Source organism: Ambystoma mexicanum, chromosome 11 (assembly GCF_040938575.1).
Source record: "Ambystoma mexicanum isolate Mex_15411 chromosome 11, UKY_AmexF1_1, whole genome shotgun sequence".
NCBI classification, from domain to species: domain Eukaryota; kingdom Metazoa; phylum Chordata; class Amphibia; order Caudata; family Ambystomatidae; genus Ambystoma; species Ambystoma mexicanum.
This window is the reverse complement of record NC_090934.1, coordinates 821,339,098-821,352,758: the sequence shown is the minus strand read 5'-3', so window position 1 is coordinate 821,352,758 and position 13,661 is coordinate 821,339,098. Positions and strand designations below refer to the sequence as shown.

Here is a 13,661-nt window from a genome sequence, read left to right as displayed (position 1 = left end):
GCGTGCACATTTGTCTGAAACACAAAGATCCACTGGCAATAAAAGGCGTAGGACCCCAGTTCGCATTTCTTAGAATTTGAGGAGGCACTCAGAGTTGTCTCGGGCGTGACTGTATCTTTCATATGAGATGTGCTAATCCCCAAACCCTCTTCCTTTGTCCCAGTAATCTGTCTTAGTGCCTCTAGCAAGTTGTTTTCTGAAACAAAGCTTACCTGAACATCCTGTAAAATTGGTAACTTTTCAGTAGCAGTACAGTGCAGTATATAGCATTCCTGTTGCGCACAGCATCTAGATCCAAAAATTGCTTACTCTACCCCAGAAATTAGAATTCACCCAGTCAAACAGAGGGATCTATAAAGAGCATGGCAAATAGTTAACATAAGCTACTTCCCCCAAGTTCTCTTGGTGCACTCTGCTGCCCTCTTTTAACAGAAGAATGCAACTGCAGGTCTTGCTTCTCAGCAAGGTACCTACATATAGAATCCTTGGTGCAATCTTGCTAAATCTGCTGGAATGTGTCTTCTATTGTGCCCAGGGTGGTTGTGTATTTGGGGATTCAGGGAAGCAAGGGAGCACTCTAATGCACTGCAGTGCTAAGAGAGGCATGCCTTTTTCAGAAAAAAGTTCAGGTTTTCTGCCAATCAGAAAAAAATAGCAATGCAATCAGGCCAAAGGCAGAACACACATGCCAGTGAGTCTCTGTGGTGCAATTGGTTAGCGCGTTCGGCTGTTAACCGAAAAGACGCTGCTGTTTTTGGCACAAAGACACAGAGTGTTCCACTCAGTAAACCTGAGTCATTTCTCCCGTGTTCTCTGGGTTCAGCCTACTGTCCCCTTTTAACACAAGTGCGCAACTGTGGCTTTCTCCTCATAGCAAGTTATGCCTACACAGAGGGCATTTGGTGCACTGTTGATGGGCTCTGTCCTCTACTAAATCCCCTGTGTTTGTGGATTAGGGGAGGTAGAGAAGTGCTTGATACCCTGATTTGCTGTGGGAAAAAGAGCTATTTTAGAAATATTTTCAGGTTGCCTGGGAAGCATAAGCAAACAGCACACCAATCAGGCCCCTGTGTAAGAGCTGCATGAGTCTCTGTGGCGCAATCGGTTAGCGCGTTCGGCTGTTAACCGAAAGGTTGGTGGTTCAAGCCCACCCAGGGACGGTGCATTTTGGCTCAAAAATTCAGCGTGACCAACTATGGACTTCTGTTTACCTCTCGCAGGTCTCGTCTGCTGACGTCCAAAAAATCCAATAAACTGCAAGCAATTCTTCTCGCTTGCTTTAGTTTTTCAAAACTTGCCATTCAATTCATAAACATCAAGACTTCATGGGAAGGGTTTGGCTGCAGCGTGTACTGATGCACAGAAGGAAGCTATCCTAGCCAGTCTACCTAAAGAAGCAATGAGGCTCTGCAGGTGCATGTACGTCTCCTACCTTTATTCTGTCATCAGACACACCAGGTGGATTGCCACAAGGACCTCGTGGCGCAATGGTAGCCGTCTGACTCCAGATCAGAAGGTTGTGTGTTCAAATCACGTCGGGGTCATACTTCCTTTTCCCACTCTGAAATACAAAATTGCTCTTCAGTATCTCGTTATTTCAACCTGACTGCATCTTTGTGCTCTGGGACTAGTTGTTCTGGCGTTTCGAATGTAAGCTTTGCAGCAGGGAAGTATCATATTGACAGACACCCATGAAGGACATGGTCAACCTTTAAAGCAGGCCAATCTCTATGTTTTACTGGATGCAGCAGAAGTATTTCCTCTTTACCATCTCTTCAAGTGGGCCTGACTGATGTGCTGTTTTGTGCACGCTACGTGGGCTTTGTAAAGCATACCTCTGCCATTTGCATGGCCTCCTAGCGCTGTCAATATTTTCGTGTAATCGCTGAATGCTGCACTGTCCTGGGAACTCTAGGTGTGACTAAAGGAAATATGCTGGTGCCCCGAAAGGGGGTCGGCAGTCTAGTGGCAATGGGCATCACTTTGCAGTTTGGGTTTGTGAGTTCAGGTACCGGTCTGGTGTCGGAAACCTGTAAGCGCCCTCCCAATCAACTGTCGGTCCTGGATTGTGAGGATTTCCCCTTATACTGGTCTCAGTAGACACATTTCCATTTTACTTTTTCACTCTCGCATTGCCTATTTCTCTCTCTCTCATAGTTACATTATAGACAAGAGAGACATTGTCAGCGAGAGGGTTGCACAGCACCTTCCCCCATTTCCCTAAGTGCATTGCATGGGGCTCTGGGAGGCGTGCACATTTGTCTGAAACACAAAGATCCACTGGCAATAAAAGGCGTAGGACCCCAGTTCGCATTTCTTAGAATTTGAGGAGGCACTCAGAGTTGTCTCGGGCTTGACTGTACCTTTCATAGGAGATGTGCTAATCCCCAAACCCTCTTCCTTTGTCCCAGTAATCTGTCCTAGGGCCTCTAGCAAGTTGTTTTCTGAAACAAAGCTTACCTGAGCATCCTGTAAAATTGGTAACTTTTCAGTAGCAGTACAGTGCAGTATATAGCATTCCTGTTGCGCACAGCATCTAGATCCAAAAATTGCTTACTCTACCCCAGAAATTAGAATTCACCCAGTCAAACAGAGGGATCTATAAAGATCATGGCAAGTAGTTAACATAAGCTACTTCCCCCAAGTTCTCTTGGTGCACTCTGCTGCCCTCTTTTAACAGAAGAATGCAACTGCAGGTCTTGCTTCTCAGCAAGGTACCTACATATAGAAACCTTGGTGCACTCTTGCTAAATCTGCTGGAATGTGTCTTCTATTGTGCCCAAGGTGGTTGTGTATTTGGGGACTCAGGGAAGCAAGGGAGCAGTCTAATGCACTGCAGTGCTAAGAGAGGCATGCCTTTTTCAGAAAAAAGTTCAGGTTTTCTGCCAATCAGAAAAAAATAGCAATGCAATCAGGCCAAAGGCAGAACACACATGCCAGTGAGTCTCTGTGGCACAATTGGTTAGCGCCTTCGGCTGTTAACCGAAAAGACGCTGCTGTTTTTGGCACAAAGACACAGAGTGTTCCACTCAGTAAACCTGAGTCATTTCTCCCGTGTTCTCTGGGTTCAGCCTACTGTCCCCTTTTAACACAAGTGCGCAACTGTGGCTTTCTCCTCATAGCAAGTTATGCCTACAAAGAGGACATTTGGTGCACTGTTGATGGGCTCTGTCCTCTACTAAATCCCCTGTGTTTGTAGATTAGGGGAGGTTGGGAAGTGCTTGATACCCTGATTTGCTGTGGGAAATAGAGCTATTTTAGAAATATTTTCAGGTTGCCTGGGAAGCATAAGCAAACAGCACACCAATCAGGCCCCTGTGTAAGAACTGCATGAGTCTCTGTGGCGCAATCGGTTAGCGTGTTCGGCTGTTAACCGAAAGGTTGGTGGTTCAAGCCCACCCAGGGACGGTGCATTTTGGCTCAAAAATTCAGCATGACCAACTATGAACTTCTGTTTACCTCTCGCAGGTCTCGTCTGCTGACGTCCAAAAAATCCAATAAACTGCAAGCAATTCTTCTCGCTTTCTTTAGTTTTTCAAAACTTGCCATTCAATTCATAAACATCAAGACTTCATGGGAAGGGTTTGGCTGCAGCGTGTACTGATGCACAGAAGGAAGCTATCCTAGCCAGTCTACCTAAAGAAGCAATGAGGCTCTGCAGGTGCATGTACGTCTCCTACCTTTATTCTGTCATCAGACACACCAGGTGGATTGCCACAAGGACCTCGTGGCGCAATGGTAGCGCGTCTGACTCCAGATCAGAAGGTTGTGTGTTCAAATCACGTCGGGGTCATACTTCCTTTTCCCTCTCTGAAATACAAAATTGCTCTTCAGTATCTCGTTATTTCAACCTGACTGCATCTTTGTGCTCTGGGCCTAGTTGTTCTGGCGTTTCGAATGTAAGCTTTGCAGCAGGGAAGTATCATATTGACAGACACCCATGAAGGACATGGTCAACCTTTAAAGCAGGCCAATCTCTATGTTTTACTGGATGCAGCAGAAGTATTTCCTCTTTACCATCTCTTCAAGTGGGCCTGACTGATGTGCTGTTTTGTGCACGCTACGTGGGCTTTGTAAAACATACCTCTGCCATTTGCATGGCCTCCTAGCGCTGTCAAAATTTTCGTGTAATCGCTGAATGCTGCACTGTCCTGGGAACTCTAGGTGTGACTAAAGGATATATGTTGGGGCCCCGAAAGGGGGTCGGCAGTCTAGTGGCAATGGGCATCACTTTGCAGTTTGGGTTTGTGAGTTCAGGTACCGGTCTGGTGTCAGAAACCTGTAAGCGCCCTCCCAATCAACTGTCGGTCCTGGATTGTGAGAATTTCCCCTTATACTGGTCTCAGTAGACAAATTTCCATTTTACTTTTTCACTCTCGCATTGCCTATTTCTCTCTCTCTCATAGTTACATTATAGACAAGAGAGACATTGTCAGCGAGAGGGCTTCACAGCACCTTCCCCCCTTTCCCTAAGTGCATTGCAAGGGGCTCTGGGAGGCGTGCACATTTGTCTGAAACACAAAGATCCACTGGCAATAAAAGGCGTAGGACCCCAGTTCGCATTTCTTAGAATTTGAGGAGGCACTCAGAGTTGTCTCGGGCGTGACTGTATCTTTCATATGAGATGTGCTAATCCCCAAACCCTCTTCCTTTGTCCCAGTAATCTGTCTTAGTGCCTCTAGCAAGTTGTTTTCTGAAACAAAGCTTACCTGAACATCCTGTAAAATTGGTAACTTTTCAGTAGCAGTACAGTGCAGTATATAGCATTCCTGTTGCGCACAGCATCTAGATCCAAAAATTGCTTACTCTACCCCAGAAATTAGAATTCACCCAGTCAAACAGAGGGATCTATAAAGAGCATGGCAAATAGTTAACATAAGCTACTTCCCCCAAGTTCTCTTGGTGCACTCTGCTGCCCTCTTTTAACAGAAGAATGCAACTGCAGGTCTTGCTTCTCAGCAAGGTACCTACATATAGAATCCTTGGTGCAATCTTGCTAAATCTGCTGGAATGTGTCTTCTATTGTGCCCAGGGTGGTTGTGTATTTGGGGATTCAGGGAAGCAAGGGAGCACTCTAATGCACTGCAGTGCTAAGAGAGGCATGCCTTTTTCAGAAAAAAGTTCAGGTTTTCTGCCAATCAGAAAAAAATAGCAATGCAATCAGGCCAAAGGCAGAACACACATGCCAGTGAGTCTCTGTGGTGCAATTGGTTAGCGCGTTCGGCTGTTAACCGAAAAGACGCTGCTGTTTTTGGCACAAAGACACAGAGTGTTCCACTCAGTAAACCTGAGTCATTTCTCCCGTGTTCTCTGGGTTCAGCCTACTGTCCCCTTTTAACACAAGTGCGCAACTGTGGCTTTCTCCTCATAGCAAGTTATGCCTACACAGAGGGCATTTGGTGCACTGTTGATGGGCTCTGTCCTCTACTAAATCCCCTGTGTTTGTGGATTAGGGGAGGTAGAGAAGTGCTTGATACCCTGATTTGCTGTGGGAAAAAGAGCTATTTTAGAAATATTTTCAGGTTGCCTGGGAAGCATAAGCAAACAGCACACCAATCAGGCCCCTGTGTAAGAGCTGCATGAGTCTCTGTGGCGCAATCGGTTAGCGCGTTCGGCTGTTAACCGAAAGGTTGGTGGTTCAAGCCCACCCAGGGACGGTGCATTTTGGCTCAAAAATTCAGCGTGACCAACTATGGACTTCTGTTTACCTCTCGCAGGTCTCGTCTGCTGACGTCCAAAAAATCCAATAAACTGCAAGCAATTCTTCTCGCTTGCTTTAGTTTTTCAAAACTTGCCATTCAATTCATAAACATCAAGACTTCATGGGAAGGGTTTGGCTGCAGCGTGTACTGATGCACAGAAGGAAGCTATCCTAGCCAGTCTACCTAAAGAAGCAATGAGGCTCTGCAGGTGCATGTACGTCTCCTACCTTTATTCTGTCATCAGACACACCAGGTGGATTGCCACAAGGACCTCGTGGCGCAATGGTAGCGCGCCTGACTCCAGATCAGAAGGTTGTGTGTTCAAATCACGTCGGGGTCATACTTCCTTTTCCCACTCTGAAATACAAAATTGCTCTTCAGTATCTCGTTATTTCAACCTGACTGCATCTTTGTGCTCTGGGCCTAGTTGTTCTGGCGTTTCGAATGTAAGCTTTGCAGCAGGGAAGTATCATATTGACAGACACCCATGAAGGACATGGTCAACCTTTAAAGCAGGCCAATCTCTATGTTTTACTGGATGCAGCAGAAGTATTTCCTCTTTACCATCTCTTCAAGTGGGCCTGACTGATGTGCTGTTTTGTGCACGCTACGTGGGCTTTGTAAAACATACCTCTGCCATTTGCATGGCCTCCTAGCGCTGTCAAAATTTTCGTGTAATCGCTGAATGCTGCACTGTCCTGGGAACTCTAGGTGTGACTAAAGGATATATGTTGGGGCCCCGAAAGGGGGTCGGCAGTCTAGTGGCAATGGGCATCACTTTGCAGTTTGGGTTTGTGAGTTCAGGTACCGGTCTGGTGTCAGAAACCTGTAAGCGCCCTCCCAATCAACTGTCGGTCCTGGATTGTGAGAATTTCCCCTTATACTGGTCTCAGTAGACAAATTTCCATTTTACTTTTTCACTCTCGCATTGCCTATTTCTCTCTCTCTCATAGTTACATTATAGACAAGAGAGACATTGTCAGCGAGAGGGCTTCACAGCACCTTCCCCCCTTTCCCTAAGTGCATTGCAAGGGGCTCTGGGAGGCGTGCACATTTGTCTGAAACACAAAGATCCACTGGCAATAAAAGGCGTAGGACCCCAGTTCGCATTTCTTAGAATTTGAGGAGGCACTCAGAGTTGTCTCGGGCGTGACTGTATCTTTCATATGAGATGTGCTAATCCCCAAACCCTCTTCCTTTGTCCCAGTAATCTGTCTTAGTGCCTCTAGCAAGTTGTTTTCTGAAACAAAGCTTACCTGAACATCCTGTAAAATTGGTAACTTTTCAGTAGCAGTACAGTGCAGTATATAGCATTCCTGTTGCGCACAGCATCTAGATCCAAAAATTGCTTACTCTACCCCAGAAATTAGAATTCACCCAGTCAAACAGAGGGATCTATAAAGAGCATGGCAAATAGTTAACATAAGCTACTTCCCCCAAGTTCTCTTGGTGCACTCTGCTGCCCTCTTTTAACAGAAGAATGCAACTGCAGGTCTTGCTTCTCAGCAAGGTACCTACATATAGAATCCTTGGTGCAATCTTGCTAAATCTGCTGGAATGTGTCTTCTATTGTGCCCAGGGTGGTTGTGTATTTGGGGATTCAGGGAAGCAAGGGAGCACTCTAATGCACTGCAGTGCTAAGAGAGGCATGCCTTTTTCAGAAAAAAGTTCAGGTTTTCTGCCAATCAGAAAAAAATAGCAATGCAATCAGGCCAAAGGCAGAACACACATGCCAGTGAGTCTCTGTGGTGCAATTGGTTAGCGCGTTCGGCTGTTAACCGAAAAGACGCTGCTGTTTTTGGCACAAAGACACAGAGTGTTCCACTCAGTAAACCTGAGTCATTTCTCCCGTGTTCTCTGGGTTCAGCCTACTGTCCCCTTTTAACACAAGTGCGCAACTGTGGCTTTCTCCTCATAGCAAGTTATGCCTACACAGAGGGCATTTGGTGCACTGTTGATGGGCTCTGTCCTCTACTAAATCCCCTGTGTTTGTGGATTAGGGGAGGTAGAGAAGTGCTTGATACCCTGATTTGCTGTGGGAAAAAGAGCTATTTTAGAAATATTTTCAGGTTGCCTGGGAAGCATAAGCAAACAGCACACCAATCAGGCCCCTGTGTAAGAACTGCATGAGTCTCTGTGGCGCAATCGGTTAGCGCGTTCGGCTGTTAACCGAAAGGTTGGTGGTTCAAGCCCACCCAGGGACGGTGCATTTTGGCTCAAAAATTCAGCGTGACCAACTATGGACTTCTGTTTACCTCTCGCAGGTCTCGTCTGCTGACGTCCAAAAAATCCAATAAACTGCAAGCAATTCTTCTCGCTTGCTTTAGTTTTTCAAAACTTGCCATTCAATTCATAAACATCAAGACTTCATGGGAAGGGTTTGGCTGCAGCGTGTACTGATGCACAGAAGGAAGCTATCCTAGCCAGTCTACCTAAAGAAGCAATGAGGCTCTGCAGGTGCATGTACGTCTCCTACCTTTATTCTGTCATCAGACACACCAGGTGGATTGCCACAAGGACCTCGTGGCGCAATGGTAGCGCGTCTGACTCCAGATCAGAAGGTTGTGTGTTCAAATCACGTCGGGGTCATACTTCCTTTTCCCACTCTGAAATACAAAATTGCTCTTCAGTATCTCGTTATTTCAACCTGACTGCATCTTTGTGCTCTGGGCCTAGTTGTTCTGGCGTTTCGAATGTAAGCTTTGCAGCAGGGAAGTATCATATTGACAGACACCCATGAAGGACATGGTCAACCTTTAAAGCAGGCCAATCTCTATGTTTTACTGGATGCAGCAGAAGTATTTCCTCTTTACCATCTCTTCAAGTGGGCCTGACTGATGTGCTGTTTTGTGCACGCTACGTAGGCTTTGTAAAACATACCTCTGCCATTTGCATGGCCTCCTAGCGCTGTCAAAATTTTCGTGTAATCGCTGAATGCTGCACTGTCCTGGGAACTCTAGGTGTGACTAAAGGATATATGTTGGGGCCCCGAAAGGGGGTCGGCAGTCTAGTGGCAATGGGCATCACTTTGCAGTTTGGGTTTGTGAGTTCAGGTACCGGTCTGGTGTCGGAAACCTGTAAGCGCCCTCCCAATCAACTGTCGGTCCTGGATTGTGAGAATTTCCCCTTATACTGGTCTCAGTAGACACATTTCCATTTTACTTTTTCACTCTTGCATTGCCTATTTCTCTCTCTCTCATAGTTACATTATAGACAAGAGAGACATTGTCAGCGAGAAGGCTTCACAGCACCTTCCCCCCTTTCCCTAAGTGCATTGCAAGGGGCTCTGGGAGGCGTGCACATTTGTCTGAAACACAAAGATCCACTGGCAATAAAAGGCGTAGGACCCCAGTTCGCATTTCTTAGAATTTGAGGAGGCACTCAGAGTTGTCTCGAGCGTGACTGTACCTTTCATATGAGATGTGATAATCCCCAAACCCTCTTCCTTTGTTCCCGTAATCTGTCTTAGTGCCTCTAGCAAGTTGTTTTCTGAAACAAAGCTTACCTGAACATCCTGTAAAATTGGTAACTTTTCAGTAGCAGTACAGTGCAGTATATAGCATTCCTGTTGCGCACAGCATCTAGATCCAAAAATTGCTTACTCTACCCCAGAAATTAGAATTCACCCAGTCAAACAGAGGGATCTATAAAGAGCATGGCAAGTAGTTAACATAAGCTACTTCCCCCAAGTTCTCTTGGTGCACTCTGCTGCCCTCTTTTAACAGAAGAATGCAACTGCAGGTCTTGCTTCTCAGCAAGGTACCTACATATAGAATCCTTGGTGCAATCTTGCTAAATCTGCTGGAATGTGTCTTCTATTGTGCCCAAGGTGGTTGTTTATTTGGGGATTCAGGGAAGCAAGGGAGCACTCTAATGCACTGCAGTGCTAAGAGAGGCATGCCTTTTTCAGAAAAAAGTTCAGGTTTTCTGCCAATCAGAAAAAAATAGCAATGCAATCAGGCCAAAGGCAGAACACACATGCCAGTGAGTCTCTGTGGTGCAATTGGTTAGCGCGTTCGGCTGTTAACCGAAAAGACGCTGCTGTTTTTGGCACAAAGACACAGAGTGTTCCACTCAGTAAACCTGAGTCATTTCTCCCGTGTTCTCTGGGTTCAGCCTACTGTCCCCTTTTAACACAAGTGCGCAACTGTGGCTTTCTCCTCATAGCAAGTTATGCCTACACAGAGGGCATTTGGTGCACTGTTGATGGGCTCTGTCCTCTACTAAATCCCCTGTGTTTGTGGATTAGGGGAGGTAGGGAAGTGCTTGATACCCTGATTTGCTGTGGGAAAAAGAGCTATTTTAGAAATATTTTCAGGTTGCCTGGGAAGCATAAGCAAACAGCACACCAATCAGGCCCCTGTGTAAGAGCTGCATGAGTCTCTGTGGCGCAATCGGTTAGCGCGTTCGGCTGTTAACCGAAAGGTTGGTGGTTCAAGCCCACCCAGGGACGGTGCATTTTGGCTCAAAAATTCAGCGTGACCAACTATGGACTTCTGTTTACCTCTCGCAGGTCTCGTCTGCTGACGTCCAAAAAATCCAATAAACTGCAAGCAATTCTTCTCGCTTGCTTTAGTTTTTCAAAACTTGCCATTCAATTCATAAACATCAAGACTTCATGGTGGCTGCAGCGTGTACTGATGCACAGAAGGAAGCTATCCTAGCCAGTCTACCTAAAGAAGCAATGAGGCTCTGCAGGTGCATGTACGTCTCCTACCTTTATTCTGTCATCAGACACACCAGGTGGATTGCCACAAGGACCTCGTGGCGCAATGGTAGCGCGTCTGACTCCAGATCAGAAGGTTGTGTGTTCAAATCACGTCGGGGTCATACTTCCTTTTCCCACTCTGAAATACAAAATTGCTCTTCAGTATCTCGTTATTTCAACCTGACTGCATCTTTGTGCTCTGGGCCTAGTTGGTCTGGCGTTTCGAATGTAAGCTTTGCAGCAGGGAAGTATCATATTGACAGACACCCATGAAGGACATGGTCAACCTTTAAAGCAGGCCAATCTCTATGTTTTACTGGATGCAGCAGAAGTATTTCCTCTTTACCATCTCTTCAAGTGGGCCTGACTGATGTGCTGTTTTGTGCACGCTACGTGGGCTTTGTAAAACATACCTCTGCCATTTGCATGGCCTCCTAGCGCTGTCAAAATTTTCGTGTAATCGCTGAATGCTGCACTGTCCTGGGAACTCTAGGTGTGACTAAAGGATATATGTTGGGGCCCCGAAAGGGGGTCGGCAGTCTAGTGGCAATGGGCATCACTTTGCAGTTTGGGTTTGTGAGTTCAGGTACCGGTCTGGTGTCGGAAACCTGTAAGCGCCCTCCCAATCAACTGTCGGTCCTGGATTGTGAGAATTTCCCCTTATACTGGTCTCAGTAGACACATTTCCATTTTACTTTTTCACTCTTGCATTGCCTATTTCTCTCTCTCTCATAGCTACATTATAGACAAGAGAGACATTGTCAGCGAGAGGGCTTCACAGCACCTTCCCCCCTTTCCCTAAGTGCATTGCTAGGGGCTCTGGGAGGCGTGCACATTTGTCTGAAACACAAAGATCCACTGGCAATAAAAGGCGTAGGACCCCAGTTCGCATTTCTTAGAATTTGAGGAGGCACTCAGAGTTGTCTCGGGCGTGACTGTACCTTTCATATGAGATGTGATAATCCCCAAACCCTCTTCCTTTGTCCCAGTAATCTGTCTTAGTGCCTCTAGCAAGTTGTTTTCTGAAACAAAGCTTACCTGAACATCCTGTAAAATTGGTAACTTTTCAGTAGCAGTACAGTGCAGTATATAGCATTCCTGTTGCGCACAGCATCTAGATCCAAAAATTGCTTACTCTACCCCAGAAATTAGAATTCACCCAGTCAAACAGAGGGATCTATAAAGAGCATGGCAAGTAGTTAACATAAGCTACTTCCCCCAAGTTCTCTTGGTGCACTCTGCTGCCCTCTTTTAACAGAAGAATGCAACTGCAGGTCTTGCTTCTCAGCAAGGTACCTACATATAGAATCCTTGGTGCAATCTTGCTAAATCTGCTGGAATGTGTCTTCTATTGTGCCCAGGGTGGTTGTGTATTTGGGGATTCAGGGAAGCAAGGGAGCACTCTAATGCACTGCAGTGCTAAGAGAGGCATGCCTTTTTCAGAAAAAAGTTCAGGTTTTCTGCCAATCAGAAAAAAATAGCAATGCAATCAGGCCAAAGGCAGAACACACATGCCAGTGAGTCTCTGTGGTGCAATTGGTTAGCGCGTTCGGCTGTTAACCGAAAAGACGCTGCTGTTTTTGGCACAAAGACACAGAGTGTTCCACTCAGTAAACCTGAGTCATTTCTCCCGTGTTCTCTGGGTTCAGCCTACTGTCCCCTTTTAACACAAGTGCGCAACTGTGGCTTTCTCCTCATAGCAAGTTATGCCTACACAGAGGGCATTTGGTGCACTGTTGATGGGCTCTGTCCTCTACTAAATCCCCTGTGTTTGTGGATTAGGGGAGGTAGGGAAGTGCTTGATACCCTGATTTGCTGTGGGAAAAAGAGCTATTTTAGAAATATTTTCAGGTTGCCTGGGAAGCATAAGCAAACAGCACACCAATCAGGCCCCTGTGTAAGAGCTGCATGAGTCTCTGTGGCGCAATCGGTTAGCGCGTTCGGCTGTTAACCGAAAGGTTGGTGGTTCAAGCCCACCCAGGGACGGTGCATTTTGGCTCAAAAATTCAGCGTGACCAACTATGGACTTCTGTTTACCTCTCGCAGGTCTCGTCTGCTGACGTCCAAAAAATCCAATAAACTGCAAGCAATTCTTCTCGCTTGCTTTAGTTTTTCAAAACTTGCCATTCAATTCATAAACATCAAGACTTCATGGGAAGGGTTTGGCTGCAGCGTGTACTGATGCACAGAAGGAAGCTATCCTAGCCAGTCTACCTAAAGAAGCAATGAGGCTCTGCAGGTGCATGTACGTCTCCTACCTTTATTCTGTCATCAGACACACCAGGTGGATTGCCACAAGGACCTCGTGGCGCAATGGTAGCGCGTCTGACTCCAGATCAGAAGGTTGTGTGTTCAAATCACGTCGGGGTCATACTTCCTTTTCCCACTCTGAAATACAAAATTGCTCTTCAGTATCTCGTTATTTCAACCTGACTGCATCTTTGTGCTCTGGGCCTAGTTGTTCTGGCGTTTCGAATGTAAGCTTTGCAGCAGGGAAGTATCATATTGACAGACACCCATGAAGGACATGGTCAACCTTTAAAGCAGGCCAATCTCTATGTTTTACTGGATGCAGCAGAAGTATTTCCTCTTTACCATCTCTTCAAGTGGGCCTGACTGATGTGCTGTTTTGTGCACGCTACGTGGGCTTTGTAAAACATACCTCTGCCATTTGCATGGCCTCCTAGCGCTGTCAAAATTTTCGTGTAATCGCTGAATGCTGCACTGTCCTGGGAACTCTAGGTGTGACTAAAGGATATATGTTGGGGCCCCGAAAGGGGGTCGGCAGTCTAGTGGCAATGGGCATCACTTTGCAGTTTGGGTTTGTGAGTTCAGGTACCGGTCTGGTGTCGGAAACCTGTAAGTGCCCTCCCAATCAACTGTCGGTCCTGGATTGTGAGAATTTCCCCTTATACTGGTCTCAGTAGACACATTTCCATTTTACTTTTTCACTCTTGCATTGCCTATTTCTCTCTCTCTCATAGTTACATTATAGACAAGAGAGACATTGTCAGCGAGAAGGCTTCACAGCACCTTCCCCCCTTTCCCTAAGTGCATTGCAAGGGGCTCTGGGAGGCGTGCACATTTGTCTGAAACACAAAGATCCACTGGCAATAAAAGGCGTAGGACCCCAGTTCGCATTTCTTAGAATTTGAGGAGGCACTCAGAGTTGTCTCGAGCGTGACTGTACCTTTCATATGAGATGTGATAATCCCCAAACCCTCTTCCTTTGTCCCCATGATCTGTCTTAG

General features: G+C 46.3%; 11 non-coding genes across 11 annotated transcripts; all 11 read left to right on the top strand.

Moving 5' to 3' along the window:
- The first annotated feature begins 1,086 nt into the window (after positions 1–1,086).
- On the top strand, positions 1,087–1,160 carry TRNAN-GUU (transfer RNA asparagine (anticodon GUU)). Its single transcript has one exon. It is a non-coding gene; the product is annotated as a tRNA-Asn (tRNA).
- A 2,174-nt stretch (positions 1,161–3,334) lies between these two features.
- On the top strand, positions 3,335–3,408 carry TRNAN-GUU (transfer RNA asparagine (anticodon GUU)). Its single transcript has one exon. It is a non-coding gene; the product is annotated as a tRNA-Asn (tRNA).
- Positions 3,409–3,721: 313 nt separating this feature from the next.
- On the top strand, positions 3,722–3,793 carry TRNAW-CCA (transfer RNA tryptophan (anticodon CCA)). Its single transcript has one exon. It is a non-coding gene; the product is annotated as a tRNA-Trp (tRNA).
- Positions 3,794–5,583: 1,790 nt separating this feature from the next.
- TRNAN-GUU (transfer RNA asparagine (anticodon GUU)) lies at positions 5,584–5,657 on the top strand. Its single transcript has one exon. It is a non-coding gene; the product is annotated as a tRNA-Asn (tRNA).
- Positions 5,658–5,970: 313 nt separating this feature from the next.
- On the top strand, positions 5,971–6,042 carry TRNAW-CCA (transfer RNA tryptophan (anticodon CCA)). The gene has a single exon. It is a non-coding gene; the product is annotated as a tRNA-Trp (tRNA).
- A 1,790-nt stretch (positions 6,043–7,832) lies between these two features.
- Positions 7,833–7,906, top strand: TRNAN-GUU (transfer RNA asparagine (anticodon GUU)). Its single transcript has one exon. It is a non-coding gene; the product is annotated as a tRNA-Asn (tRNA).
- Positions 7,907–8,219: 313 nt separating this feature from the next.
- TRNAW-CCA (transfer RNA tryptophan (anticodon CCA)) lies at positions 8,220–8,291 on the top strand. Its single transcript has one exon. It is a non-coding gene; the product is annotated as a tRNA-Trp (tRNA).
- A 1,790-nt stretch (positions 8,292–10,081) lies between these two features.
- On the top strand, positions 10,082–10,155 carry TRNAN-GUU (transfer RNA asparagine (anticodon GUU)). Its single transcript has one exon. It is a non-coding gene; the product is annotated as a tRNA-Asn (tRNA).
- Positions 10,156–10,460: 305 nt separating this feature from the next.
- TRNAW-CCA (transfer RNA tryptophan (anticodon CCA)) lies at positions 10,461–10,532 on the top strand. Its single transcript has one exon. It is a non-coding gene; the product is annotated as a tRNA-Trp (tRNA).
- Positions 10,533–12,322: 1,790 nt separating this feature from the next.
- TRNAN-GUU (transfer RNA asparagine (anticodon GUU)) lies at positions 12,323–12,396 on the top strand. The gene has a single exon. It is a non-coding gene; the product is annotated as a tRNA-Asn (tRNA).
- A 313-nt stretch (positions 12,397–12,709) lies between these two features.
- On the top strand, positions 12,710–12,781 carry TRNAW-CCA (transfer RNA tryptophan (anticodon CCA)). Its single transcript has one exon. It is a non-coding gene; the product is annotated as a tRNA-Trp (tRNA).
- The last annotated feature ends 880 nt before the right edge of the window (positions 12,782–13,661 follow it).